We start from the raw sequence: 12,926 nt of genomic DNA on the forward strand, positions 1-12,926 counted from the left end.
CGTTTATTTTTACATTATTCATAAATATTATCCTAACAACCACTATATGAAGAAGTGGAGAAAAAAAAAAACATAAATTCAAATTGTACCTTTTGTAATGACCACCCAGAAACGGTGTTGCATCTTTTTTGGCATTGTATTCATGCAAGGAATATGTGGCAAGACATCAGTATATTTATAATTGAACATTTATGATGATTTTACACTACTATGGAGAGATGCACTGTTTGACCCTGTTATGGAGAGATGTACTGTTCGACCCTGTTATGGAGAGATGTACTGTTCGACCTGTTATGGAGAGATGTACTGTTCGACCCTGTAATGGAGAGATGTACTGTTTGACCCTACTATGGAGAGATGTACTGTTCGACCCTGTTATGGAGAGATGTACTGTTTGACCCTACTATGGAGAGATGTACTGTTCGACCCTGTTATGGAGAGATGTACTGTTTGACCCTACTATGGAGAGATGTACTGTTCGACCCTGTTATGGAGAGATGTACTGTTTGACCCTGCTATGGAGAGATGTACTGTTCGACCCTGTTATGGAGAGATGTACTGTTCGACCCTGTTATGGAGAGATGTACTGTTCGACCCTGTTATGGAGAGATGTACTGTTTGACCCTACTATGGAGAGATGTACTGTTCGACCCTGTTATGGAGAGATGTACTGTTTGACCCTACTATGGAGAGATGTACTGTTCGACCCTGTTATGGAGAGATGTACTGTTTGACCCTACTATGGAGAGATGTACTGTTCGACCCTGTTATGGAGAGATGTACTGTTTGACCCTACTATGGAGAGATGTACTGCTTGTATTCTTTACCTACGATAAAAATAATTTGAAACAATTTTTTTGTTATTAATTTCATTATTCTTTTGGCCAAATTTCATATTCACAAATGTAAATTTACAAACAAAACCCCACATTTTCTTACCTTACAAAAATAAATGTAACTATATTTAAAGACAATTAAATACTCAACTAACAAACAAGCTGTTAGATATAAATGTAAGGTCCTGTGTAATGTGAAAGCCAATTGTCCTTTGTATTTTATTTATATATACTTGTGTTCCCCCATGTACTTTTTGTATTGATTTCTTGTTAATAATAATAATAAATAAAAATGTATACAAAAATATACATATACACTACCGGTCAAACGTTTTAGAACACCTACTCATTCAAAGGTTTTTCTTTATTTTTACTATTTTCTACATTGTAGAATAATAGTGAAGACATCAAAACTATGAAATAACACATATGGAATCATGTAGTAACCAAAAAAGTGTTAAACAAATCAAAATATATTTTATATTTGAGATTCTTCAAATAGCCATGCTTTGCCTTGATGACAGCTTTGCACACTCTTGGCATTCTCTCAAACAGCTTCACCTGGAATGCTTTTCCAACAGTCTTGAAGGAGTTCCCACATATGCTGAGCACTTGTTGGCTGCTTTTCCTTCACTCTGCGGTCCGACTCATCCCAAACCATCTCAATTTGGTTGAGGTCGGGGTATCGTGGAGGCCAGGTCATCTGATGCAGCACTCCATCACTCCTTCTTGGTAAAATAGCCCTTACACAGCCTGGAGGTGTGTTGGGTCATTGTCCTGTTGAAAAACAAATGATAGTCCCACTAAGCCCAAACCAGATGGGATGGCGAATCGCTGCAGAATGCTGTGGCAGCCATGCTGGTTAAGTGTGCCTTCAATTCTAAATAAATCTCTTTAGACAGTGTCACCAACAAAGCACCCCCACACCATAACACCTCCTCCTCCATGCTTTACGGTGGGAAATACACATGCGGAGATAATCCGTTCACCCACACTGCGTCTCACAAAGACACGGCGGTTGGAACCAAAAATCTCAAATGTGGACATATTTCCACAAGTCCAATGTCCATTGCTCATGTTTCTTGGCCTAAGGAAGTCTCTTCTTCTTATTGGTGTCCTTATGTAGTGGTTTCTTTGCAGCAAATCGACCATGAAGGCCTGATTCACACAGTCCCCTCTGAACAGTTGATGTTGAGATGTGTCTGTTACTTGAACTCTGTGAAGCATTTATTTGGGCTGCAATTTCTGAGGCTGGTAACTCTAATGAACCTATCCTCTGCAGCAGAGGTAACTCTGGGTCTTCCATTCCTGTGGCGGTCCTCATGAGAGCCAGTTTCATCATTGTGCTTGATGGTTTTTGCGACTGCACTTGAAGAAACTTTCAAAGTTCTGTATTGACTGACCTTCATGTCTTAAAGTAATGATGGACTGTTGTTTCTCTTTGCTTATTTGAGCTGTTCTTGCCATAAAATGGACTTGGTCTTTTACCAAATAGGGCTATCTTCTGTATATCCCCCCTACCTTTTCACAACACAACTGATTGGCTCAAACGCATTAAGAAGGAAAGGAACTCCACAAATTAACTTTTAAGAAGGCACACCTGTTAATTGAAATGCATTCCAGGTGACTACCTCATGAAGCTGGTTGAGAGAATGCCAAGAGTGTGCAAAGCTGTCATGTTTTTTTTTCACCTTTATTTAACCAGGTAAGCTAAGCAAAGCTGTCATCAAGGCAAAGGGTGGCTATTTGAAGAATCTCAAATATAACATATATTTTGATTTGTTTAACACTTTTTTGGTTACTACATGATTCCATATGTGTTATTTCATAGTTTTGATGTCTTCACTCTTATTCTACAATGTAGAAAATAGTAAAAAAATAAGAAAAACCCTTGAATGAGTAGGTGTTCTAAAACTTTTGACCGGTAGTGTATATATATATATATATAAAAGAAAAATAAAGTGAAACAATAAAAAATAATAACTCTGTGTGATATAAACTATGATCACAGTTAGAACATCTTTGCTATGATCCAATGCGGAGAAAGTGTCTTTTTTTTTTTACATTTGAGTTGGGGCCGGGGCTAAAGTCAAAGGGCGAATATGATTGGACCACAGGTCAAACGTGCTACGGTGGTTGGATCAAGGTAATCGAGACAATCGCGCATCCCCATTGGTGGCTTTTAGTGGCTTTTAGCTAATCGAGACAAGCTAGACATCTGATTGGCTGACAGTATTGTCAGTCATTTCAAAAGACAATACTTAATGTAGACCATCGACAGAGAAGGATGTGCTCCAAAAGCGAAAAAAATAAGTCAGACATCTGTGTCCCAAGGAAAGCCAGCATTTCAAGGCAAGATGTCAAAACTGGCACGTCCCAATCCCCATTCAATTTAAAATGCTGCGTTTTACGGTGCCTTCATTTGGTTGATTTTTAAGGTAGCATCGATGTATTTTTCACCGGGGAGGCTATCTGATAACACCTTACGACGTAGCGAAAAATCAACAAAGAATAAACCCTTCTGAATTAATGGCAGACAGAAGTCCCAGCTTGGATAAAAAAAATTACAGAGGAATAAGGAATAACTTTGTGAAATGTAAAATCAACTTATTTCTGGTTGTTTATCGAAGTTAACTGGCTAAGAGACAATTAATGCTTGATTCGAAAATGTGGTCGGAGACTCCGTATGGAGGGTGTGAGGCACGCAGAGGCCAAATTGAGCTCTGTACCGCATCACTGATCGCCTCCCAAATTTTGTAACAATGCGGAGAGCTCCATATAGCTCCGCATTGACATGGTTGTTTGACGGTAGGTGGGGGCTGGAGGTCCTGTATAAACACAAACTCACTTCCTTCCCAACTTCTTTACACAACAGCTCTGCGCTGCTCGGCGAAGCGCCAGAAGTACGAATGCCCTGATTTCTACAGAGGCCGCATCGCTGTAAATGGCCGTGCAGCACCTTCAACTCATTGATCCTGCTTTGTAGTATTACCCCTCTGGACTAAACAACACGATAGAATTGCAGACGGGTGTGTTAATACATTTGTGACTATTAAAACGTGAGCAATGGGGACAGCTCCTTTCTCTTGAGGGTCTAGATGGGATACGGCTTATGTCGAATTGATGTCAGAAGTTGAAAATGTTTGCATTTTAGCTAACCACGACCTAATTTTATTACATTATTTTTTTATTTTTTTAATACTGGCCCCGCATGGGAATCGAACCCACAACCCTGGCGTTGCTCTACCAACTGAGCTACATCCCTTATACTTCTAACGTGCTACGCTAATTCTCCTAACCTGCTGCATAAGTTATAACCTGCTATGAAAAATTAAAATTCGGACATACGCTCTTTAGCCCCTGAGGACCAGAACAGGACTCATTCCTTTCTTCATTAGATGTGAGATTCAACTGGTTTCTTGTGTTTTACATTATCCCCCTATTAAGCTCTATTCGTTTCCCTGCCCTATACCATGTCTCTGTGTGTGAGTTTGGCAGATTGAGATTTAGTGTACAATCAAATTGTTTTTATTGTCACATAGGTGTAGTGAAATGCGTTGTTTTACAGGGTCAGCCGTAGTAGTACGGCACCCCTGGAGCAAATTAGGCTTAAGTGCCTTGCTCAAAGGCACAAAGACAGATCTTTCACCTTCTCGACTTGGGTATTCGAACCCGCAACCTTTTGATTACGGACGCAACGCTCTAACTGCTAGGCTTCCTGCCAAAAAAAGCACCAAATTCATCCAAATGTAGAATGTTAATGTAGAGGAACATTTGGTACCGCATTTGGTACTGAGCACGCCCTCGTTCTCATCGACGGGGCTGTAGCGGAACAGGTTGAGAGCTTCAAGTTCCTTGGTGTCCACATCACCAACAAATCTATCATGGTCCAAACACACCAAGACAGTCGTGAAGAGGGCACGACAAAGCCTATTCCCCCTCAGGAGACTGAAAAGATTTGGCATGGGTCCTCAGATCCTCAAAAGGTTATACAGCTGCACCATCAAGAGCATCCTGACTGGTTGCATCACCACCTGGTATGGCAACTGGTCGGCCTCTGGACCACAAGGCACTACAGAGGGTAGTGCGTACGGCCCAGTACATCACTGGGGCCAAGCTTCCTGCCATCCAGGAGCTCTATAACAGGCGGTGTCAGAGGAAGGCCCTAAAAATTGTCAAAGACTCCAGCCACCCTAGTCATGGACTGTTCTCTCTGCTACCGCACGGCAGGCGGTACCGGAGCGCCAAGTCTAGGTCCAAAAGGCTTCTTAACAGCTTCTACCCCCAAGCCATAAGACTCCTGAACTGCTAATCATGGCTACCCAGACTATTTGTAGAGTGAGTGGCATGAGGTGTGGCCTTCTGTCTGGCTGTGAATTGGCTAGATGTGATATGTAAATCACCAATCGTCTCACAGCATGAGCAGGTAAGGCTCCATAGCTCAGTGGTTAGAGCACTGGTCTTGTAAACCAGGGGTCGCGAGTTCAATTCTCGCTGGAGCCTTGACTAAAGGCCCACACGTTTTGATCCAGGTCACAAGCCTGGCTTGTGTTCAATTCTGCTCTCCATAAGATCCTGTATACCTTGTGAAGAATAACCGTGGTGTCTTGTGTCAACAGAACAGCCAGCACTGAAATGAAATATCTGTTTAGCTGTTTTTATTCATATGTTACCAATGACCATTATCATTGCAAACTCTCATGAAAACACCCAGAAGAACATCTATAGTTATAATAAACAATTTTAAGAGAGTTACTGGTTTTCATGGCTAAAAGCTGGAATCCTTCATTGGTGAAACTGCCACATCCGTTAGGGATATTACAACAAGAAATCATTTGCTGTAAACAATGAACACTGTTTTTTTTCTCCTCTGACATCATTGAAGGCGTGATAGGACATCAGAATATGCACTGCACATTGTTTTGGCCCACGCTGCCAAGAGCTCCTCCTCTTTTCATCTACAAAACAATAACAAAGGCGCTGGGATGAAAAGTGGCTTTAAGACATGGCTCCCACAATCTCTCCTCCCTCTCTTTCTGGTTCTCTCTCGCTCATTCTCTCTCAAACTCTCTCTCCCACCCTCTCTTTTTTTCTGGTTCTCCCCTCCCCCCTCTCTCTGATGTCACTATACTATTCTGGTCGATTTGGACATGATCTCTATTGAAGTCAATCTGTCAGTCAGCGCGTGACTTCTTCGATGAGTAGTCGAGTGTTCGAGGAGAGTGTCAATTAGTTAGTAGACAAACAGAAGAGTATCCTCCCCTTCTCAATAGCCTCTTTCAGCTGAGGAAGGAAGCATGAGAGATAATAAAAATAATATAAGAGAGTGTTATAATGAGTGTTCTACCCGAGTCCCCGTTTTTGAATCAGCTGTTGTATTGTCGGAGGAGAAAAGCATGCACCTGTTTAAAAACAATATGCTACTTATCGTTTTATCTAGAAAATGTGTAGCACAACTGGCTAAATATCTTTTTACTACTTTTTTTGTGTTGTGACTGGAGCCCTCTAGCTGTAAAATGAAGCAACAGCAGAGGGCCTAATTTGCAGTAAGCCTAGGCTAATAACCTGGATCTTGATTGGACCTGTTCATTTACTTATATCGTGTCTCCTAGAGATTTAAATGGTTAGAAGAGGAGCTTACTGCTCTCTATCTCTCTGTCTCTATCTCTCTCTCTCTCTCTCCTCTCTCTCTCTCTCTCTCTCTCTCTCTCTCTCTCTCTCTCTCTCTCTCTCTCTCTCTCTCTCTCTCTCTCTCTCTCTCTCTCTCTCTCTCTCTCTCTCTCTCTCTCTCCTCTCTCTCTCTATCTCTCTCTCTCTCTCTCTCTCTCTCTCTCTCTGTCTCTCTCTCTCTCTCTCTCTCTCTCTCTCTCTCTCTCTCTCTCTATCTCTCTCTCTCTCTCTCTCTCTGTCTCTCTCTCTCTCTCTCTCTCTCTCTCTCTCTCTCTCTCTCTCTCTCTCTCTCTCTCTCTCTCTCTCTCTCTCTCTCTCTCTCTCTCTCTCTCTCTCTCTCTCTCTCTCTCTCTCTAATCTTGTGGGATTAACGTGCGGTCGAGCATCAGGCATGTTCAAGGGAGAGAAGGAAGACACTGGCGACGGAAGAGAAGGAAGAGAGACAGATCGTTGAAGGAGAGAGAGACGGTGTTGAGTTGAACCTCAGAAAACACGGTGAATAACAGGAGAATAAAACGAGCTGAGGATCTACCTACCTGAACAAGGTGCTCCATATTGAAAAGGCACCTGTCATCTTCGGTAAGCTTTAATGTCGTCAAATATTGCAGACAAGTCTTGTTAACTGCAATGGCAATGGAACTAATTAATGAATACAAAAAGGCCCATAGTGTGAATCCTGCAATTGACTTGACTTTTAAAATTACTTTTATTTGAGATGTCTTTGTTGTTTTTGTACATTTGACTTGCGTGTGAAAGCCCCAAAAAAAGGCAGGAGGGAGGGAGGGAGGGAGGGAGGGAGGGAGGGAGGGAGGGAGGGAGAGAGGGAGGGAGGGAGGGAGGGAGGGAGGGAGGGAGGGAGGGAGGGAGGGAGAGGAGGGAGAGAGGGAGGGAGGGAGGGAGGGAGGGAGGGAGGGAGGGAGGGAGGGAGAGAGGGAGAGAGGGAGAGAGGGAGGGAGGGAGGGAGGGAGGGAGGGAGGGAGGGAGGGAGAGGGGATGAAGGGCTAGGATAGATAAGCCAGGAGTAAGCCTCTTTCAGGCCACTTCTAGCCTCATGGATCACTCAGTCAGTTCTATCTGAAGTGTTTAATATTCTGTGTTTGACTGATGCGCTCCCCTGCCTATATCATCTATGGTCACCTAGCTACTGATATCTATAGACCAGAGTTGGTCCAATGCGGTTTCTGCATTATGACTTATTTACATGACACTACACCATTCTATGGCAGCCATGTTATTAGTGCCCCGTTAACAAATAATGCTATGTAACTGAATGTCTAGAATTAGAACAATATTCAACATTCTAAAAGTTGTCCCAACTCTATAAACACATGACTCCGCTATGGTTAGTTTTACTGTTTGTAGAGTCCAGACGGTGATCTTTTTTGCACGCAGGTTATAGGGCGTGACCTGGCTGTCTGCGTCTCTGTCTGCGTCACGATACTCACACACACACACACACACACACACACACACACACACACACACACACACACACACACACACACACACACATACTGCCGATTCCATGCTGTGAGCCCTAGATAGGTGTCATCCCTCAGCTGTCACATATTTGTTTGTGTTTAAAGAGCTTAAATGTGGGGGCATATACACACACACTATGGGGCCGATCAGGCCTGCCTTAGTTGTTGTGCCAGGGGCATGGTGGTGAGAGCCAGTAAGCTTCAGATGCCGGGCTAAGCTCTGGACCTGTGGGGTCCAGGGCCCAGATTCACAAAACCTTCTTAAGAAGAAATGTCTTAACTGCCATTTTATTTGCAAATGATGGTGGAAAATAAGTATTTGGTCACCTACAAACAAGCAAGATTTCTGGCTCTCACAGACCTGTAACTTCTTCTTTAAGAGGCTCCTCTGTCCTCCACTCGTTACCTGTATTAATGGCACCTGTTTGAACTTGTTATCAGTATAAAAGACACCTGTCCACAACCTCAAACAGTCACACTCCAAACTCCACTATGGCCAAGACCAAAGAGCTGTCAAAGGACACCAGAAACAAAATTGTAGACCTGCACCAGGCTGGGAAGACTGAATCTGCAATAGGTAAGCAGCTTGGGTTGAAGAAATCAACTGTGGGAGCAATTATTAGGAAATGGAAGACATACAAGACCACTGATAATCTCCCTCGATCTGGGGCTCCACGCAAGATCTCACCCCATGGGGTCAAAATGATCACAAGAACGGTGAGCAAAAATCCCAGAACCACACGGGGGGACCTAGTGAATGACCTGCAGAGAGCTGGGACCAAAGTAACAAAGCCTACCATCAGTAACACACTACGCCGCCAGGGACTCAAATCCTGCAGTGCAAGACGTGTCCCCCTGCTTAAGCCAGTACATGTCCAGGCCCGTCTGAAGTTTGCTAGAGTGCATTTGGATGATCCAGAAGAGGATTGGGAGAATGTCATATGGTCAGATGAAACCAAAATATAACTTTTTGGTAAAAAAACTCAACTCGTCGTGTTTGGAGGACAAAGAATGCTGAGTTGCATCCAAAGAACACCATACCTACTGTGAAGCATGGGGGTGGAAAGATCATGCTTTGGGGCTGTTTTTCTGCAAAGGGACCAGGACGACTGATCCGTGTAAAGGAAAGAATGAATGGGGCCATGTATCGTGAGATTTTGAGTGAAAACCTCCTTCCATCAGCAAGGGCATTGAAGATGAAACGTGGCTGGGTCTTTCAGCATGACAATGATCCCAAACACACCGCCCGGGCAACGAAGGAGTGGCTTCGTAAGAAGCATTTCAAGGTCCTGGAGTGGCCTAGCCAGTCTCCAGATCTCAACCCCATAGAAAATCTTTGGAGGGAGTTGAAAGTCTGTGTTGCCCAGCGACAGCCCCAAAACATCACTGCTCTAGAGGAGATCTGCATGGAGGAATGGGCCAAAATACCAGCAACAGTGTGTGAAAACCTTGTGAAGATTTACAGAAAACGTTTGACCTGTGTCATTGCCAACAAAGGGTATATAACAAAGTATTGAGAAACTTTTGTTATTGACTAAATACTTATTTTCCACCATCATTTGCAAATTAATTAATTAAAAATCCTACAATGTGATTTTCTGGATTTTTTTTTCTCATTTTGTCTGTCATAGTTGACGTGTACCTATGATGAAAATTACAGGCCTCTCTCATCTTTTTAAGTGGGAGAACTTGCACAATTGGTGGCTGACTAAATACTTTTTTTCCCCACTGTAGATCCTTATGTTGAACTCAGGGCATTGAGAAAATAAGCTAATGAAAGCAATTGATCATGTTTAATTCACTCACAAACTTAATCTGAAAGTTTCAGTATTGATTATTTTAAACCCAATAACATATTTTAGAACAGTAATCTCGGTAAGAAATATGCTAACGTGATTGCCATTGCTAGCTACAGAGCTAGCTAGATCGGTTGCCTAGCAGCAATCATCTTAAGTGCATAGATAGTTAAGAAGTTTGTAAGAAGATATTTGAGAGTTTGTAGGAAAATTATGAAATCTTAAGATGTTTTTGAGGAATTGCACTTAGGAACTATCTTAAGAAGCTTCTTAAGTTTTTGCATAAGAAGTGTTTTGTGAATCTGTGTGTCCAGTGTGTGTGTGTGTCTAAATGCCTCACCTCCTTCCCTCTCTCCACCTATATAGACCAACCATCACCATCGTCATCACCATGTCTAAGGACCAGTCTCTAAATGCCTCCCCTCCATCCTTCCCTCTCTCATCCCTCAATCTTTCTCTCTTCAGATCATGTCTAAGGACCAGTGTGAATCCGTAGCGGTGAGCGTCGAGTCCCTTTTAACCGACGCAGTTAAGATGCAGTCCCAGTGTCGGGAGCGTAGTGAGCAGCTAGCTATGGCCGCCGCGGCACTGAGGGAGGAGTCGGCGTGCTTGAGAGAACAGGTGAGGTGTTGATTGATTTGTGGATGGATGGAAGGATAGATATTTAGATAGGTAGACAGATTTACCAACTGATCGACTGACTGATAGATGATTGGTTGGTTTGTTTATTGATTGATTGATTGATTGATTTAACAGTGTCAAGCCACCCAGCTGGATATGGCCCGGATGAGAAGACAGCTAGAAGAACTGCTGGATACCAAGGCTCAGATGGAGGCCAGTGATAGAATGCACCGCAAACTCAGCAAGACACTCTGAATGAAAGAGAAGGAAGGGGGGAGAGAAAGGAAAGGGTGGACCGGGATGGAGGGCGAGGAAAGGGAGAGAGAGAAGGAGAGAGAGAAGAGAAGAACAGCTGGATACCAAGGCTGCGATGGAGGCCCGGGGTGAACACACACACTTCTGATATGGAAATAAGACTTTGCAGTTAAATAAATAATTATTTTAACAACATACACTGTCTCCTGTTCTCTAACCCTAACCCTATTTATCTCCCATCATGGTACACTACATGACCAAAAGTATGTGGACAACATCTCATTCCAAAATCATGGGCATTAATATGGAGTTGGTCCCCCCCTTCGCTGCTATAACAGCCCCCACTCTTCTGGGAAGGCTTTCCACTAGATGTTGGAACATTGCTGCGGGGACTTGCTTCCATTCAGCCACAAGAGCCATTAGTGATGTCGGGCACTGATGTTGGGCGATTAGGCCTGGCTAGCAGTCTGTGTTCGAATTCATCCCAAAGGTGTTCGATGGGGTTAGGTCAGCGCTCTGTGCAGGCCAGTCAAGTTCTTCCACAGTGACCTCGACAAACCATTTCTGTATGGACCTCGCTTTGTGCACGGGGGCATTGTCATGCTGAAACAGAAAAGGGCCTTCCCCAAACTGTTGCCACAAAGTTGGAAGCACATAATCGTAGCGTTAAGATTTCCCTTCACTGGAACTAAGGGGCCTAGCCCGAACCATGACCTGCTTTATGAGGTGCTACAAACCCATGGCAGGATTAAACAGATGGGTATTCAGATAAGATTTACTTGGGTCCCAGCCCATGTGGTAGTGGAGGGGAACGAGGCAGTAGATGAACAGGCTAAACAAGCACTTAGTAGTGGGGATGTTGAAGTTTCAATGAGCAAGGCAGAGGCAAAAAGACAGATATATACAGTGATGGTGCAGAGATGGCAGGAGCAGTGGAATAGATATAATAAGGGAACTCCCGAGTGGCGCAGTGGTCTAAGGCACTGCATCGCAGTGTTAGCTGTGCCACTAGAGATCCTGGTTCGAATCCAGGCTCTGTCGTAGCCGGCCGCGACCGGGAGACCCATGGGGCGGCGCACAATTGGCCCAGCGTCATCCAGGGTAGGGGAGGGAATGGCCGGCAGGGATGTAGCTCAGTTGGTAGAGCATGGCGTTTTCAACACCAGGGTTGTGGGTTCGATAAAATAATGTATGCACTAACTGTAAGTCGCTCTGGATAAGAGCGTCTGCTAAATGTAAAAGGGAAGGCATTTACTTCAAGTACAGAGGAAAGTCAGGGAGGGACAGAAGAGAGGAGGCTATTTTTACAAGATTAAGGGTGGGAGACAGCCAGTTGAATAAGACATTAAATGTGATAGGAAAGCATCCAACAGGAAAGTGTGATTATTGTCAGGAAACAGAGACCGTGGAGCATGTATTGCTACAGTGTGGTCAGTATCAAAGGGAAAGAGAGAGGATGAGATCTAGTATGAGGGAGAAGGGGATACAGGAAATTGGTTTAAAGAGTATATTGAGTAGAACGTCATTAGATATCATCTCAAATATTTTGTTATCTTTTTTAGAGCAACGGAGCTGGCAGGTAGGATTCTCTGGCCCACACTCCAGTACAGTAGGTGGCGGTAATGCGCCATAACGTTGGATGCCAACCGATGATAAACCCCACTGAAGAAGAAGAAGAACATGTTGAGCAATGAAATAAAGTAATTACTTTTCAAATAAGTTACGTTACACGTTATATTGGCTGACAATTTGTTAGCTACGCTATCCTTACGAACAGCATATCATGCTACAGCGGTATGTTAGCTAGTTACCTAACGTTAGTTGGCTACTAATACATCGAACTTGCCAGACAGTAGATTAACTATCTGCTATCTAACTAACTACCCAACGTTTATTGACTTGATTATTCACATCATTCTTAGCTAAGTGGTATAGTCGTTGTGCGTTTCAATGGACATTGTTAATTCTGGCTATCTAGTCCGATTTCAGAGCACTTTTCGCGCAGAATAACTGATGAATTTACGAACGCTCAACACCCGTTGAATATGGCCGGTGTCAGTAAACGTCAACAAAAAAATGCGTAATTAAATTGTTGCCAGCAGCACAGTTACAGTCACCAACCCTCTGGATAACATGAAAACAGCCTAACCAGCTCTGCTAGGGCGAGTAAAATGGTCAGAGTGAGGTGTTCTCTCATTTGTGTCTGGAAGTAGCTAGCCAACGTTATCCAGTTAGCTTGGGTGCTTGACTGCCGTTGAACGCTCGGA

Source organism: Coregonus lavaretus (genome assembly GCF_964263955.1).
Source record: "Coregonus lavaretus genome assembly, chromosome: 39".
In the NCBI taxonomy this organism is placed as follows: domain Eukaryota; kingdom Metazoa; phylum Chordata; class Actinopteri; order Salmoniformes; family Salmonidae; genus Coregonus; species Coregonus lavaretus.